Genomic DNA, 18,949 nt, shown 5'->3' with positions numbered 1-18,949 from the left:
CATTTGTTTATACTAGAGTTCAACATGGATGTAGAGAGTGTATAGGCTCAATGAGTAGCAACTCCGATAATATTGTGAATCAGTCACACAGAGCTCACTCTGGTATTCTTGCGTGTTTACGCAGCAGCACCTTATTTGCTTTCTTCCTCCAGCGTCACTTCTCCACCCCTCAGTCGGCAGATATCGGCAAAAATTGGAAGCCTTTGATCAACTAGCAAATTTGCTTCTGCTCTCGCTCACCGACCTTTGAGTCCCTACAAAAGTATGGTGAAGTTGCAGCGAGACCTCCTGTATCGCTGGTAACTTTCCTTGTTTTCCAAATTTTTGTGCCCATTTAACAAGCTCATTTTCTTCGTCATAAACATTTGTACGCTTCAGTAGTATGATACAAATTAATAAAGATTGGAAAAGACACGGAAGTTCGATAAATCGCAAAAATTAAACGCAGGTATGGCACCGTGATGTGGGCGGAAGAACTGGCCACAAGCGAACAACGGCGAAGGTCGAGACAGGTCTCAAGATCCTGTTCCATCACTATGCTGTCACTTAGACCATTATTGCATAGTCAGAGATCTCTGACAAATCCGTTATAAAAGATAGGACCAAGTTCTAAATACATGATGGTAAATACACCCCAGTACGTATCCAAAGATTTTCTAAAAATCATTTGATAAAATATATTTGTCGAAGCTCTTTTACAGTGTAATACGGACCTTATTCTGGACTCGGGGGATGTACACAAATGGGCTTGCATACCGGTGAAGCGTTCTTGGGCTATCTTCGCTACACTTGCATACCGTAGTCGCCCTTTACAATTTCGTTTGCACAGAGCGCATGTTAGGACTTTTGTAATAAATTTATAGGACTTATCTGTAATTGATTGTTTCATTTATAGTGATGAATTACTTCCCATGGATTAACTATTATATTTTGCAAAAGAAACTAACTAGCAATTTAAAAAACTTAGATACATTCTTGCAGACTGTGTTTTGATAAAACTTCTGAACTCTGCTACGTGAAAGTGCTCAGGATAAAAGTGAAACTAATAAAAGTAATTGCTTTAACTAAAAAATAAAGCAAAATACAGCAACTGTTGCATTTTTTTATCTAAGGTTTTCCAGCATAGCAGGATTTTCGAATCTTCTCTGGTATTTAGCAGACTGAATACCGAGACCGTTTAAAAACTGCATGTATTGTATGATGCGTTTCATTACTGTGTCACGTTGTGTGGTACTAGAAAGAAGGATCCTTTATTGTATGATTATATGATAGCGGAACAAACACTGGTAGCAGTTACTTCTGTAAAATATCTAGGAGTATGCGTGCGGAACGATTTGAAGTGGAATGATCATATAAAATTAATTGTTGGTAAGGCGGGTACCAGGTTGAGATTCATTGGGAGAGTGCTTAGAAAATGTAGTCCATCAACAAAGGAGGTGGCTTACAAAACACTCGTTCGACCTATACTTGAGTATTGCTCATCAGTGTGGGATCCGTACCAGATCGGTCTGACGGAGGAGATAGAGAAGATCCAAAGAAGAGCGGCGCGTTTCGTCACAGGGTTATTTGGTAAACGTGATAGTGTTACGGAGATGTTTAATAAACTCAAGTGGCAGACTCTGCAAGAGAGGCGGTCTGCATCGCGGTGTAGCTTGCTCGCCAGGTTTCGAGAGGGTGCGTTTCTGGATGAGGTATCGAATATATTGCTTCCCCCTACTTATACCTCCCGAGGAGATCACGAATGTAAAATTAGAGAGATTAGAGCGCGCACGGAGGCTTTAAGACAGTCGTTCTTCCCGCGAACCATACGCGACTGGAACAGGAAAGGGAGATAATGACAGTGGCACGTAAAGTGCCCTCCGCCACACACCGTTGGGTGGCTTGCGGAGTATCAATGTAGATGTAGATGTAGATTAACAGAATGGGTCATGCATTGCTCTGACAACAATAATACATATTATTGTATATAAACAATTTAGCAAGCCAGGGTGAGCATCGAACCGTTGGAAAGGCTGCAACCCCCCATTGCCGTTGAAGACGTCCTCTGCAGACCGGGACGAAACGTTGTGTTTCAACAACGAACTCATCCGACTACGCCATAACAGCCCGGAATATTTTAGTAAGTGTGACACTTCCGTTTCAATTACCACTTTGTTTAAAGTTATATTAATTTCAATCTAGAATGAATTTACCGTACATTGCAATTACCTCGCATATTTTAAATAGAAGCTTTCCCCAATGTGTATTCAAATTCTCTTATAATTTAATGGGTTCCTGCCAGTTTCTAATTTTTATTTTTACGGTCCACTGGGATGAAGCTGCATGTTCATCTCTACTGTGATATCTAAATTCGATGTGTCCGATTGCCGACACATTTCACGGTCAATTAATAAGACAGTCCGAGACGTTGCATCTTAGACTTCCGTCCAGCCTCATTTCCATATCACTATCTGACATAACTACACGTTTTATACTGAACAAATCGTTCTTTCCTGTGCCAGTCAACTACCTTCTCCTTCCTTCCTTCGACCATCATGTTTATAGAAAGGAGAATTCTTTCAGTTCTTGCGCTACTCAGTCGTTTCTGATTTTTGTGTTATCAAACCACTGTTATCTTTTCTACAACTCTTCGTCTTTGGTTACTACGGCATCTGTAAGCTTTGGCATTGGTTCTTGTTCCCCTTAGACTTTTATTCCTCTTCCAGAATTTTCTTTTCCTTCCTTTATTGCTTCTTTGAAGTACATGTACACGTTTCTTATTTATTCACTTTCCTTGTCAACAGCCTTCTGAGCGGCTCGATGCGGCCCTCCACGAATTTTTGTAGGAGCAAATATTTTCTTTGGTCAGCACACGCAAGATCGATGTGCAGATTTTCGATGACCAAAGAAATTAAATGCTCCAACACAAAATCTTTGAACATTACCTAACGTCACGTTCTTTGGTTTATTTATATCCTGCAAAGTGTGTGCAGTGTTGTGCAATTAATGTATCTGGAGATCATAAACAATGTTTTCCAAAGTTACTTTTGCACCAGTATAATTCTGTGGAATTAAATAGCTGTAAGTAATCCCATCAAATCGACATAATTACTTTATGGTTGAGTAACTCCAGATAACCACCCCGCATTCAGTGCTAATTTGTTTCTTTTTCCGTCTCACTACTCCTGCACAGCGAACTTCACACTCCCTTGAACTACTCATTGTCGTTTGGCTCCCTAATTGATTAATTTCTCTTTGCCGGCCGTTGCGGTCTCTCTGCCGCTGCCTCTGGTAGTATGCTTAGAGTTTACCCAAAGACCATCCCAATACAAACCACCACACGCACCCTTGCACGTCCCTATCTGCGGACCTTTTCTAATTTTCTCTCTTTTGTTCTCTTTTCTTATTTTTGTTAATGTAATGCAGCTTTTATACTAATTGTACGAAGATGTGAAAGAGAAATTATAATATTTGAATTTCAAGTAGAAAATTAAAAGATGACAGGATAGAATGGAGAGGAGAGGTTTGTCCCATCACCGTAGGTGTCGGGGGGTGAGAGTCGCGATATGTTTTCTCGAACCAAATTGAACAATCCACAGCTGAGATTGACGTAGCTCACCCTACAGCCTCTACTGTATACCAGTGAATATGTTGTATACACGGCGCCCCTTATCACTAAGCTCCCATTCTTGTTGTCAGATCTCCACCTCCAGACTTTAAGATGGCACTTGTTGTCAAATGGTACTCTAATTATTTATTCAGTCCGGTCATTTCTGCTCGTTTCCAACGAGCAGGATGTTGTGCGATGTCTGATAGTAATATCGACTGTGTGCATTCCTAGTACCACACTGATGTGGTATCGAATGCCCCGCATAGTTTTAGTAGCAGACTCCTTAGATCACACCAGTCAGCTGTTTTGTTCATGAGCACTAAAAATAATCCGCTAAATTTCAGTTACACGATAAATCACACATATCTAAAGAATGTAAACTCAACCAAATACTTAGGCATTACAATTACTAATAACTTAAATTGAAACGATCACATAGCTAACATTGTAGGAAAAGCAAACCAAAGACTGTGGTTTATTGGCAGAACACTTAGAAAATGTAACCGTTTTATTAAACAGACTGCTTACACTGCCTTGCCCGCCCTCTCCTGGAATACAGCTGTGCGGTGTGGGATCCGCGTTGCACAGGCTTGACGGAGGACATCGAGAAAGTTCAATGAAGGGCAGCTCGCTTTATGTTATCGTGAAATAGGGGAGATAGCGCCACGGACATAATAGACGAACTGGGGCGGCAGTCATTAAAACAAAGACGTTTCTCGCTGCGGCAGGATCTTCTCATGAAATTTCAATCGCCAACTTTCTCCCCGCAGTGTGAAAATATTTCGTTGGCGCCCACCTACATGGGGATAAAATAAGAGAAATCAGAGCTCGCACGGAAAGATTTAAGTGTTCGTTTTTCTCACACGCTGTACGAAAGTGGAACGATAGAAAAATAGATTGAAGTCGGTCCGATGAACTCTCTACCTGGCACTTAATTGTGAATTGCCGAGTAAAAATGTAGATGTAGATACCGAGTTTTAGACGGTGTGCCCATGCACCCGCTGCAAAGCTCAATACCTATTTGAAGAGCGCACAGTTGTGTGTTTATATCAGTGTGATTGGTAATATGTAAGTGGCTGCGTTTATTCCTGCTAGTTTGTGTAGTATTTCTTCTGCTTTTAATCTTTTGTTGTCAATCATACACACACAAATGCTCCAATGTGTGTGAATTCCTAAGGGACCAAACTGCATAGGTCATCGGTCCCTAGTCTTACACACTACTTAAACTAACTTAATCTATCTTATGCTAAGAACAACACATACACCCATGCCCGAGGGAGGGCTCGAAACTCCGGCACGAGGGGCCACGCAATCCGTGATATGACACATACACACACACACACACACACACACACACACACACACACACACAAATAAAATAAAATGAAACGACGCCCCACGGAGGAATCACCGAACGCAAAGGAAATCGGTAGGTGTCATGTACATGTAGAGACTGGTTTGATGCAGCTCTCCATGCTACTCTATCCTGTGCAAGCTTCTTCTTCTCCCAGTACCTACTGCAACCTACATCCATCTGAATCTGCTTGGTGTATTCATCTCTTGGTCTCTCTCTACGATTTTTACCCTCCATGCTGCCCTCCAGTACTAAATTGGTGATCCCTTGATGCCTCAGAACATGTCCTACCAACCGGTCCCTTCTTCTTGTCAAGTTGTGCCACTAACTCCTCTTCTTCCCAATCCTATTCGATACTTCCTCATTAGTTATGTGATCTACCCATCTAATCTTCAGCATTCTTCTGTAGCACCACATTTCGAAAGCATCTATTCTCTTCTTGTCTAAACTATTTATCGTCCACGTTTCACTTCGATACATGGCTACGCTCCATACAAATACTTTCAGAAACGACTTCCTGACACTTAAATCTGTAGTCGATGTTAACAAATTTCTCCTCTTCAGAAACGCTTTCCTTGCCATTGTCAGTCTACATTTTATATCCTTTCTATTTCGACCATCATCGTGTAGATGATTTATTCAAGAGAAAGAGTTTCCCACATTAGGCGTGTCATTAACACGTTGGTTTATATCTGTACCAAATACAAGCGCTTATTGGTCTTGGCATTGTTTGACAGAGTTGTTGAATGTCCTCCTGAGAGGTATCGTGCCAGATTCTGTCCAATTCGTGAGTTAGATCGCAACCCGAGCTGGCTGGAGGGTCCTGTCTCTAATGCTTTAAACGTCCTCAAGTAAGGAGAGATCTGGCGACCTGCTGGCCAAGGTAGGGTTTGGCAAACACGAAGAGAAGTAGTAGAAACTCTCGCGAGTATGCGGCGGGCATTATCTTTCTGAAATGTAAGTCCAGGATGGCTTGCCTTGAAGGATAACAAAACAAGGCGCAGAATATCGTCGACGTACCGCTATGCTATAAAGGCTAGTTTCCCCGACTACACTGGCTCGTACGCAACTGCGATACAGGCCTTCTCGTATGCACGGCGCGCGTTTTTGCAACTCGTTCGCGAAACTAAACATTTTCCGCCTGTGCCAACTTTGGTGACGCTAGTTGCATAGTACCGAGGTTAGATCTGAAATTGGAGTGGGAAACGGAGGAACTTGTTCGCTTTTTGGGTATCGATGTTATGCGTAGGTTTTTGTAGGATTACAGAGACGCTGACTACAAAAACAAGCAGCGATTTGGTGCTAACTTTTTGACTGTCATACGCGATCTGAACATGTATTGGTAGACAATATCTGGACTGTAGAGGAAATTCCATTCAATTAAAATTATAGGAGTACATACACAAATGAATTAAGAAAATTACAGGCAAACAAAGAATTTGGTTCCGGAGCAGCCCACCTCTACGAGACTAAAAACATGTGGTTCGAGTAGGCAGATTCTTTTTTAGGGAAAATAATAGAACAGAATTTTGCAAAGCTGAATCGTTTATTCAATATTAGTTTATTTGAAACTTCGCAGCAGTGCTTCCCATCCACAAACAAATGATTAAAATAACTTAAAGGGTTTATCAGTGTAATTTCTTTCAGCAAGGTCGCTGAGCAACCAAACTGACGTCTTTTCTTAATCCAGCCACGAAACCAAACCCGCTTCTTAATTTTTTACCTTTAGTCTCATGCAGCGATTTCATGCAAACAAGCATTAACTCCGCTACAACTCGTACAGCTGCCAGAACTTGCATTTCACACACGGCTACGGCACCCACAAAACGACGAAACTAAAGTGCACGCTGGTGGCGCTGTGTCTACAGACATATACGATACCATTTGCGTGCAACTCCTTGCAAATAGCGAGTGATACAAGCCAGTGTCGTAAAAACTAGGCTTAAGGGTGCAGCGGATGACAACCACAAGGATCCTGCTATGAAACGAAATGGCGAAAGTCAGCCTGGTACCCCTCCGGCATCCAGGGGATCTCCAGACACTTCTCCGGGCGGGAATCTCATTGACTGGAATATAATTGTCTTCAGTGCCGCTTCGAACTGAGACCCAAAGACAGAGCCAAGACGTGTCTGGAGATGCCCTGGACAGTGGTGGGATACCAACTTATCTACTGCCCGCCATACGGCTCGATAACCGGGAGTAATGGTGCGCACGCTTAAGCACAGCGGTATATCGGCGATATTCTACGCCCCATTAGTTGCCCTTCATGGTATGCGATTCTAGGCTTATATTTCAGAAAGATAGTGCCCGCCCGCAAACGACGAGGGTTTCTACTGCTTCATCATGTGATATAAATCTGGAAGCTTCCGAAGCCTGTTTTCAAACTAGGGGTAAAGACCAAGGAACGCCACTGCAATTCCGCTGAAACGTCCCTAGTGTTGCCACTGGATCACGGGGTCCCGGACTTTCTCTGCCTGAGGACTGGGTGTATGTGTTTTCCTCATCATTTCAGCGTCATCGTCATCATTCGTGGCAGTGGCTACATTGGGCTGTGTAAAAACTGGACTGTGTAAAAATTGGACTGTGTAAAAATTGGGACTTTGTATGGGCCCTGATGACCGCGGAGTTGAGCTCCCCGAAAACCAAACATCATCATCGTCATCATCATCATCATCCTCGGTACTGTTAGTATTTTAAATAGTTTGTAGAGCGAAGCGGCAATACATCCAGACTGCTTTTGATGAGATTTAATCACCACATTGACTGTGTTCCACAACAGTAACGGATAAAAGTTTTGGGTGACATATTCCACACCAATAACAGATAAAACTTTAGTGTGAAGTTATTTTCCGATACTTACAGGGGCAACAAAAGTTATGGAGAAATGTAGCGAAATGGAGTACTATTCCAATTCGTTTTGAAGCCTTGATCCTGAAACTTCCACCACCTCCGCTCTGCCTCACCCCTCACCCGCCTGTCACCCCCTACCATCGCCACCTCCACCCAGCATTCCAACAGGGTCGTTTACTTCCAAATGGGCGGTGAAAATTCTCAACAGAACACGAATGTAGCGTCCGCTCTCCATGAGAATGGAGAGGCACCCCTGGGCGGCGGTGGCAGTCTTGCGGTGAGACCACACCGCTCAGAGGATTAGTCGGGCCTGCCGTCCCTCCCTGTGACCCCTGGGACGCGACCACTGCGCGGCCAAACAGTAGCCGCTAACAACGGAAAGGGTAACAAGTGCGAGCTTTCTTCCCGAAGACAGCGTGGGAGCCGTAAATCAGTGCCAGTGGCCACCCTGACGACTTTCGGAAGCGGTAGAGACACAAGCGGCGCATGGGAAACTGGGGTCCTCAGCCGGCGTGCCAGAGGAGGTCTCGGCAGGAGGTCGCGCTGACCGCTGGCCGCTTCTCACGGTCGCCGACAAATTCTTCCAGGAAGGACCCGCAGCAGCCGGCGGGGCGGGGCTCGGCTCCCGTCTGTCCTCGGCCCGCCGCAGGGCATAAAGTGCCGCCGCTGTCTTTGTACGCGGGATAACAGACCATAACACTGCAAAAACTGTAGGCTACCTCATATTGAAACCTTCTCCTCCACATACATCTACATGTGAACGTGTTTGGACACGTGTGTGCCAGTTTCACCTTGGATCCAACTTAATTTCTTTTGTCTTATCTTTTATGTTTTTCTTTTTTCTTCTTCAATTGTTAGTCATTTGTCTGTTTCGTCCTCTTGAGTCCTCAGTGTGTCTATTGTCTGTATTGCCTCTACCTGATCTCTCTGTCTCTTTCTTGCCCTACCTGTTGATTTTGTCCCTGTTAGACTATAAACCATTATCAGTATTACACGAAAGAGCCAAAGAAACTGGGGCAGCTGCCTAATATAGCACATGGCCCCTGCGAGTACGCGGAAGTGCCGAAGTGGCGTGGACTCGACTAATGTCTGAGATAGTGCTGGAGGGAGCTGACACAATGAATCATGCAGGGCTGTCCACAAATCTGTAAGAGCACAAGGGGGGTGGAGATCTCGTCTGAACAGCATGTTGCAAGGCATCCGAGATATGCTCAATAATGTTCATGTCTGGGGAGTTTGGTGGCCAGCAGAAGTGTTTAAAACTCTTAGTACCGGCCCCGTACTTGTCCATGTCTGCAAAATAAAGGCGATTTCAGCTGTGTTCAAAAATTTATATCTTGGAAAATATCGAAAATATAAATAAAAAAATTAACACTATTTTAAGCCATTTTGTCTTCTTTCATCTGCAACGATGAACAAAATCCTCCCTGGTATAACATAGACAAATTATATTATTATACATGACTGGTTATTAACTGTAGATTAAAACTGAAGAAACTGCAAAAAGGTGGGAATTTAAGGAGATGGGATCTGGATAAACTGACTAAACCAGAGGTTGACAAGAGTTTCAGGGAGAGCATAAGGGAACAATTGACAGGACTGGGGGAAAGAAATACAGTAGAAGAAGAATGGATAGCTTTGAGGGATGAAATAGTGAAGGCAGCAGAGCATCAAATAGGTAATAAGACGAGGGCTAGTAGAAACCCTTGGGTAACAGAAGAAATACTGATTTTATTTGATGAAAGGAGAAAATATAAAAATGCAGTAAATGAAGCAGGCAAAAAGGAATACAAACGTATCAAAAATGGGATCGACAGGAAGTGCAAAATGGCTAAGCAGGGATGGATAGAGGACAAATGTAAGGATGAACAGGCTTATCTCACTAGAGGTAAGATAGCTACTGCCTACAGGAAAATTAAAGAAACCTTTGGAGAAAGGAGAACCACTTGCATGAATATCAAGAGCTTTGATGGAAACCCAGTTCTAAGCAAAGAAGGGAAAGTAGAAAGGTGGAAGGAGTATATAGAGGATCTATACAGGGGCGATGTACTTGAGGACAATTTTATGGAAATGGAAGAGGATGTAGATGAAGATGAAATGGGAGATATGATACTGCGTGAAGAGTTTGACAGAGCACTGAAAGAACTGAGTCGAAACAAGGCCCCCGGAGTAGACAACATTCCATTAGAACTACTGACAGCCTTGGGAGAGCCAGTCCTGACAAAATTCTACCATCTGGTGAGCAAGGTGTATGAGACAGGCGAAATACCCTCAGACTTCAAGAAGAATATAATAATTCCAATCCCAAAGAAAGCAGGTGTTGACAGATGTGAAAATTACCGAACAATCAGTTTAATAAGTCACAGCTGCAAAATACTAACGCGAATTCTTTACAGACGAATGGAAAAACTGATAGAAGACGACCTCGGGGAAGATCAGTTTGGATTCCGTAGAAATGTTGGAACACGTGAGGCAATACTGTCCCTACGACTTATCTTAGAAGAAAGTTAAGGAAAGGCAAACCTACGTTTCTAGCATTTGTAGACTTAGAGAAAGCTTTTGACAATGTTGACTGGAATACTCTCTTTCAAATTCTGAAGGTGGCAGGGGTAAAATACAGGGAGCGAAAGGCTATTTATAATTTGTACAGAAACCAGATGGCAGTTATAAGAGTCGAGGGGTATGAAAGGGAACCAGTGGTTTGGAAGGGAGTGAGACAGGGTTGTAGCCTATCCCCGATGCTATTCAATCTGTATATTGAGCAAGCAATAAAGGAAACAAAAGAAAAGTTCGGAGTAAGTATTAAAATCCATGGAGAAGAAATAAAAACTTTGAGGTTCGCCGATGACATTGCAATTCTGTCAGAGACAGCAAAGGACTTGGAAAAGCAGTTGAACGGAGTGGACAGTGTCCTGAAAGGAGGGTATAAGATGAACATCAACAAAAGCAAGACGAGGATAATGGAAAGTAGTCGAATTAAGTCGGGTGATGGTGAGGGAATTAGATCAGGAAATGAGACACTTAAAGTAGTAAAGGAATTTTGCTATTTAGGTAGCAAAATAACCGATCATGGTCGAAGTAGAGAGAATATAAAATGTAGACTGGCAATGGCAAGAAAGGCGTTTCTGAAGAAGAAAAATTTGTTAACATCGAGTATAGATTTCAATGTCAGGAAGTCGTTTCTGAAAGTATTTGTATGGAGTGTAGCCATGTATGGAAGTGAAACGTGGACGATAAATTGTTTGGACAAGAAGAGAATAGATGCTTTCGAAATGTGGTGCTACAGAAGAATGATGAAGATTAGAGGGGTAGATCACATAACTAATGAGGAGGTATTGAATAGAATTGGGGAGAAGAGGAGCATGTGGCACAACTTGACTAGAAAAAGGGATCGGTCGGTAGGACATGTTTTGAGACATCGAGGGATCACCAATTTAGTATTGGAGGGCAGCGTTGAGGGAAAAAATCGTAGAGAGAGACCAAGAGATGAATACACTAAACAGATTCAGAAGGATGTAGGCTGCAGTAGGTACTGGGAGATGAAGAAGCTAGCACAGGATGGAGTAGCATGGAAAACTGCATCAAACCAGTTTGAGGACTGAAGACCACAACAACAACAACATGACATTATTTTTGGAAAATTAAAAAAAATCATACATTCATAAACGTAGAGTAATTGAGTTCATAAATACACAACGATCAGCGCTGAATATCCTATTTAAATATAACAGCACTTTCTACATGGGTTTACACTGCATTTTCGTATGAAATATTTTAAAACAGCATTCCATACATAACGACACATTGTATTGCTCGCATCGATAACATATCTTCAAGCGAGATACTTTTCCACTTTATTTTTTTGTTTTTGAAGAACAAACGTAACATAAGAGGGCGGCATATTTTCTGCTTGTGGGTGGTAAATACTGCAGGAAATGTCTGTGTGTCACTCAGCGCTACAGGCTCCTTTTGGTTAATTGGAGCTGTCGGCAAGATTGCTAATGAAATCGGTTATTGTCATTTTCTTGGTCAGAAACGAAGTGTGTAACCACAATGAATTCGATACTCCTAATAGTAGCCACTGAAAAAAAGAAACAGTTTCCGCCACCATTTTACAATTCTGTGCCTGAACACATTGTACTGCAGTAGCCTTCAAAGACAACTGTCTCGTCCAAATCATCATCACTATCTACGATACGGACAATGCCCCCAAAATTCACCAAATCGGCAATTTCTTTATCAGATGAATCACGGCACCCCATTTCTCTTACACAGAATGTCAATAATGTGATCTATCCGCAGGCGAAAACAATGTCTCATAGCGAAAGAAATATCGCGAAAACGAGAGACACATTCACGCCACCTATCCGTGCAACTAATAAATAACATTCTAAACATCTTCTATCGATAGTCAAAGGTGAGAGAACAATGCGCAGCTCTTTTTAATCAACAAAATATGCTTGCCCGTAGAATCTAACGATTTGGCGCTTTTGGAAGGGAGTACGGTCCGTAGAATCTACGGGCGTGGTCGTGAAACGCAGAAGCTTGTTTCTGAAGCCAATCTGTACCAATTCTGGACGTATGGGGTGTCGCGTTGTCCTGATGGATTTGCCCAGGACCGTCGGAAAGCACAATGGACATGAATGGATGCAGCTGATCAGACAGGATGCTCACGTACATATCACATGTCAGAGCCGTATGTAGACGTATCAGGGGCCACATATCACTCCAACTGCACACTTCCCACAGCATTACAGAGCCTCCACCAGCTTCAACAATCCCATGCTGACATGCAGGTTCAGTGGATTCATGAGGTTGTCTCCATACCCGTACACGTCCATCCCTCAGTACAATTTGAAACGAGACTTGTCCGACCAGGCAACATGTTCCCAGTCATCAACAGTCCTATGTCGGTGTTGACGGGCCCAGGTCAGGCGTAAAGCTTTGTGTCGTGCAGTCATCAACAGTACACGAGTGGGCCCTCCGCTCCGAAAGCCCATATCGATTTTGTTTCGTTGAATGGTTCGCGCGCTGACGCTTGTTGATGGCCCGCTTTGAGATCTGCGTAAGTGTTGCTCTTCTGTCACGTTGAACGCATCTCTTCAGTCGTCGCTGGTCCCGTTCTTGCAGGAGCTTTTTCCGGTCGCAGCGATGTCGGAGATTTGATGTTTTACCGGATTCCTGATATTCACGTTACACTGGTGACATTGTCGCACGGGAAAATCCCCACTTCATCTTTACCTCGAAGATACTATGTCCCATCGCCAGTATGCCGACTATAACACCACGTTCAAACTCACATAAATCTTGATGACCCGCCGTTGTAGCAGCAGTAACAAATCTGACAACTGCGCCAGACACTTGTTATCTTATATAGGTGTTGCCGATAGCATCGCCGTATTCTGCCTGTTTACATATCTCTGTATTTGAATATCTGGCCCTTCAGTGGATTATTATTATTTATTTTGTGGCCTCCATTGCAATACTCTAGTCACGATTTACTAAATAATAATCGTTCAATAATACTATTCAGTATAAGAACAATTCAAGAAGAAAATTCAATAACACAGTGATTATACAAGGATTATTATAATATATTTCATTTATATTTATTCGTATATAAAGCATAATTTTTTGCTTTTCTGTTTGGCCAATATTTCTACGTTCTTTCAGATATTTTCTTTCCTTCTCCGTCTTAAATCACTCTTACTGTGGTCCTTTTACTGATCTTCATTTGTAGTCTGGTTTATTTGTGTTGCAGTATATTGGTGTGTCTGTTTCGTTTTTAGGTCCTCTAGTGTAAGCTGGAGTTCTCTTATATGTTTCGTAATCCTCTTAATCCATTTAATATTACTCGTACTGTTCTACAATTTTTTTACTATTCTCTAATTATTTCTGTCTTCTGGTCTTCTCACCAAATTCCCAAAGAATGGGATGCGTTTCTTCATTATAATGCTCATTACTGGTTCTGTTTTCTTGTATACTGTTTCATTTGAAGCTTCTCCCCAATCTCCATTTACCTGATATTGTTTATTTACGCATATAATGGTTATTCTTTCTATTGTTACGTCAGTTTCTGCTGTATTAGTTGTTTTGAAGATGGCTTCATGTCCACATGTTATTTCTGGTTCTATAGCTGTTTTACAGTGTTTTAATTTCACAGCTATTGAAAGTCTTTTTGTTGATGTATGTGTTGTTGGTAATTTCATTTGCTTGTATTTTTTTTCTTTTTTTTTTTTGTATTTTGCCATGTCGGTTTCTCATTTAGTCTGTATGTTATGATTTATCTAAATATTTAAATTTATCAACAATTTTGATCTGTTCTTATGTTGTAATTTTGTCAGCACGTGGTGCATCAGTTATCATAATCTCTGTTTTCTCAAATGTAATTCTAAGGCCGATTTCCTGTACTACTTCTTGTAGTGATGTAACGTGTTATCTCGTTTACTGAACTTTCTTGATTAGGTGAGCAAGATTAGCAACCAATCCTACGCAGTTAAAACGCATATCATTTTTCACACTTCTAACTCTTATTTTGTTTAGGTTATTCTTCTACCATTCTGTCATTATATATGCCAGTGTACAGTCATCTTGCTTTAAGTCTGTTTTTATGAGGAATGGTTCAAAGAGTTCTCCTCTAAAGTCGACTTTTGATCTGGTGTTGAGTAGACTACGTTCTACTATTTAACTAATTTGGATGTACTCCTAGATGCCCTATAATTTTTAACACTGAAAATCAAAGAGGACTGTCATACACCTTCTTAAAGCTACAAAAGCTATTGCCAGAGATTTGTTCCGTTTCCTGTTGTGCAATTTGAAACTATTGTCCAACTTTGCACAGCATCTCCATGGTCTGCAATCTCCCTGGTGTTCCCTTAACTCCTGTTCTAGTGGTTCCCTGATTCTTCCATATAGGATTTTAGTAACACGTATGAGCAGTCTAGGAGAGAGTTTACCCTGTAGTTGTCCAGATTGCACTTATCCCCCTTCTTCTATCGTGAGTAAACGATGGTTATGGTCCAGTGTTTGGAGAATCGTTCCGTTATCACAATTTTTCTCAGAGGCATGTGTATGGAATTCTTGGCTGAATGATTTGAATGTTTCCACATTTCAACAAAAACCTGATTTTCTCCACATGCCTAACTTCCTCAAAAGTTGGAAGGTCTACTTTGTCAGATTTTTTTTAATTATTTATTTTTTTCAGAATGAGATTTTCACTCTGCAGCGGAGTGTGCGCTGATATGAAACTTCCTGGCAGATTAAAACTGTGTGCCCGACTGAGACTCGAAATCGGGACCTTTGCCTTTCGCGGGCAAGTGCTCTACCATCTGAGCTACCGAAGCACGACTCAGGCCCGGTACTCACAGCTTTACTTCTGCTAGCACCTCGTCTCCTACCTTCCAAACTTTACAGAAGCTCTCCTCCGACCTTGCAGAACTAGCACTCCTGAAAGAAAGGATATTGCGGAGACATGGCTCAGCCACAGCCTGGGGGATGTTTCCAGAAAGAGATTTTCACTCTGCAGTGGAGTGTGCGCTGATACGAAACTTCCTGGTAGAGTCGTGCTTCGGTAGCTCAGATGGTAGAGCACTTGCCCGCAAAATGCAAAGGTCCCGATTTCGAGTCTCGGTCGGGCACACAGTTTTAATCTGACAGGAAGTTTCATATCAGCGCACACTCCGCTGCAGAGTGAAAATCTCATTCTGGAAACATCCCCCAGGCTGTGGCTAAGCCCTGTCTCCGCAATATCCTTTCTTTCAGGAGTGCTAGTTCTGCAAGGTCGCAGGAGAGCTTCTGTAAAGTTTGGAAGGTAGGAGACGGGGTACTGGCAGAAGTAAAGCTGTGAGTACCGGGCGTGAGTCGTGCTTCGGTAGCTCATATGGTAGAGCACTTGCCCGCCAAAGGCAAAGGTCCCGAGTTCGAGTCTCGGTCGGGCACACAGTTTTAATCTGCCAGGAAGTTTCATATCAGCGCACACTCCGCTGCAGAGTGAAAATCTCATTCTGGAAACATCCGCCAGGCTGTGGCTAAGCCATGTCTCCGCAATATCCTTCCTTTCAGGAGTGCTAGTTCTGCAAGGTCGCAGGAGAGCTTCTGTAAAGTTTGGAAGGTAGGAGACGAGGTACTGGCAGAAGTAAAGCTGTGAGTACCGGGCGTGAGTCGTGCTTCGGTAGCTCAGATGGTAGAGCACTTGCCCGAGAAAAGCAAAGGTCCCCAGTTCGAGTCTCGGTCGGGCACACAGTTTTAATCTGCCAGGAAGTTTCTCATTTATTTTTTGTTTAAATTGGGGCATTTACATCGGTTTCTAAGAGTTCTTTGGGTTCTTCACAGTTCCACAGTTTATTAAATGCTTTTTGCCTTGATTTCGACATTTTCTTTGTTACTGTGTGCCATTCTTCCATCGTCGTCTTTCAGCATTTCAGTATTAGCGAAGGGGGCTGTTGTAGTTGTTTCCCAAAGATTTTGTAACAGTTCCTGGAACTAATTTTGTGGGGATTATCTACTATAGAGCTGGTGACACTCTTTCTGTTTTGTGTGTTTGAAACTGTGGCCAGGCTTGATGTCTTTCTTAGTGTAATTTGTAATGTTCCGGTGTCCACCATTGCGAAATATTTGCGATTTGTGTAACTGAAGCTTAATGGGATGTGGGAAACTGCCTAAAAACCACGTCCAGAATGGCCTACACACAGGCCTTCGTCGTTAATACGCCTCGTGGAGTAGATCAATAGCCCGCTCGTCTCCCCGAATCCCAGCAGCGGAGTGCTGACGCACGTGGCTATCCGGGCCAAAGCAAAATTGGAGTTCACCATCAGAAAGTAGAGAGAGTGAATGAAGCAAGTATTGTCTTCGTGTGTTCAAGGGAGCTAGATCCTTTGCTTCTTTTTGAGGCTTAGTAACAGTTCCTCTAGATCGCTTGTTAATTTAATTGTTTGTGTTATTTGTTGGTATTTTGTATTTTTAATTAGCTGGTGTGGCTTCTTTTTATTAGTTTTTAAATTTAATTTTAATTTTAAACATGTAGAGGTCTGCGCCTGTGTCTACTCCTCTCAGTACTAAACGAAGTAGGTTTTCCTACGAAAATTTTTGTCTGTTCAGGAAATAATTCATTACTACGTTAGATATTATATTTTTATTCATTCGTTTGACGTGATCTCGCCATTTATTTCTACACTCCTTGATCTGTTCATTTACACCTTTAACCCCTAGTTCCTCACTGACTGTTGTATTCATTGTCATACCACATGGTCAATAGCTTGCTGCTCCACGTGAAATCCTCATTTCCACGCTTTGTATTACTCGTTTATTTCCAGCTGTTACTGTCCAAGTCTAAAGGCCATAAACTGTAGACGATATTGCTATTGTTTTGCAGAATTTTACGCTGGTTTCTACACTTACCTTTTAATTCAGTTTTCTGCATAAGGTCCAGTTATTACAATCGAATCTTCCAAAGTTTTTAAGTAACTTTTTTTCGTTTGTGAAGACAATACTTGCCTCATTCACTCTCTCTATTTTCTGATGGTGAACTCCAATTTTGCTTTGGCCCGGATAGCCACGTGCGTCAGCACTCCGCTGCTGGGATTCGGGGAGACGAGCGGGCTATTGATCTACTCCACGAGGCGTATTAACGACGAAGGCCTGTGTGTAGGCCATTCTGGACGTGGTTTTTAGGCAGTTTCCCACATCCCATTAAGCTTCAGTTACACAAATCGCGAACATTTCGCAATCGTTCTCACACTTTTACATGGCTCACATTGGACCGAAAGAGATGGGGTAAACAATTTCCGACCCAGAGAAGAAGGGGTGGTGATAGGAAGGGCATCTGGCCACCCTCTACCGGTAACATGGTTAAATATAGATTAACATGCAGACCCTGTAATGATGTGTCGTGTTTGCTTATGTGTCTTGTTCTCTTAACTCGCCACTGTTAGCACTTTTTTCCTTCCAGATTCATATCATTTGCTACTTTTACACTATTCACAGATATTTCGTCAAGTCCTCTCCGTCACTGTGACTTAGTAACATATGGGTTAGGAGTATTTTTGTCTATAACACGCCTTCTTCAGTCAAAGTATTTTCATTTTCCAACGCTTTTCGGAGTAGTAACTCCATTTTCAAAGAATGCAGTGGCCTCAAGAAATGTTAGCTGTGTCGGTGAAGAGGTTTCGCATTTGCACCTACATTTAAAATAATGTAACATGTATATGGGTGAAGATTTTGTAGCCAAATGGCGGTTGTAAACTGAAGCAGATATAACGAACAACAAAGCGATAATGCAGACCCCGAAAAAGGTATTGCAACATTGCATGTCCATTGCTTGTGGTCGGTATTCCTAATCACGCGGTGTTATGTATCCGCTTGTACACATAACCTGTACTAAAGCTTAACTCCTCCACATCACATCATATATTCGTCAACCAGCTACAATCACTTCTTCGAATGTGTGTAATTGTCTCCCACTGCGACGCATTAGTTAGAAATTTAGCTCAAAGTTGCCTACAAACTTCCTCTGTAATGATGCAAAAGCGTAGCGTTCTGTGACGCTTCAAACGGCGAGGTCACGACGCATGCAAAAAATGGAAACTGCTTGGAAGTTCGTGTGAGCTGTAATGTGGGTTAAAGTGGTACCAAATATGATCACAATTATGTCCAACGCCACCGTGGGCGTATCACACTATGAGAACGTCTTCACAGCCCCATTTATACATATTTCACCTTTTCTATTGACGTCTCTGTGATGGAGGTCAGCACAGCGACACCCAGCATTGAAATCAGGCAGTTCTCTAATGGGTGCCCGAGGAAAACATTTCAGACACATTGGCGCTCAGAATCGACACTGAAGAATCCTCAGCGGGTGGCACAAAGGCCATCAATGAAACTACCCCTTTCCTTTGGGCGTTGATTCCAAGACATTTCAAGGTGAGATACGACAGTTCGTAGTGTGATGACGACGATGTTCTTAGCCACACTGCTGATAACCCCCAGACGATTCAGCCCTTTTTCTAATGACACTGCGGGTCAGTATCAGCAATGGACGTGACACACCTCTTTGGAGTGCAGTGTGACTCCAAGCTTTGCTCTCGTGTACGGGTTGGAACAACTAGGCACCATTCACAACCACTCAACGGAATTTGAACTGATCCGAAGTGCCAAGGGGT

Source organism: Schistocerca piceifrons, chromosome 3, assembly GCF_021461385.2.
Source record: "Schistocerca piceifrons isolate TAMUIC-IGC-003096 chromosome 3, iqSchPice1.1, whole genome shotgun sequence".
NCBI classification, from domain to species: domain Eukaryota; kingdom Metazoa; phylum Arthropoda; class Insecta; order Orthoptera; family Acrididae; genus Schistocerca; species Schistocerca piceifrons.
The sequence above is the reverse complement of the archived record's forward strand: the minus strand, read 5'-3'. Positions refer to the sequence as shown.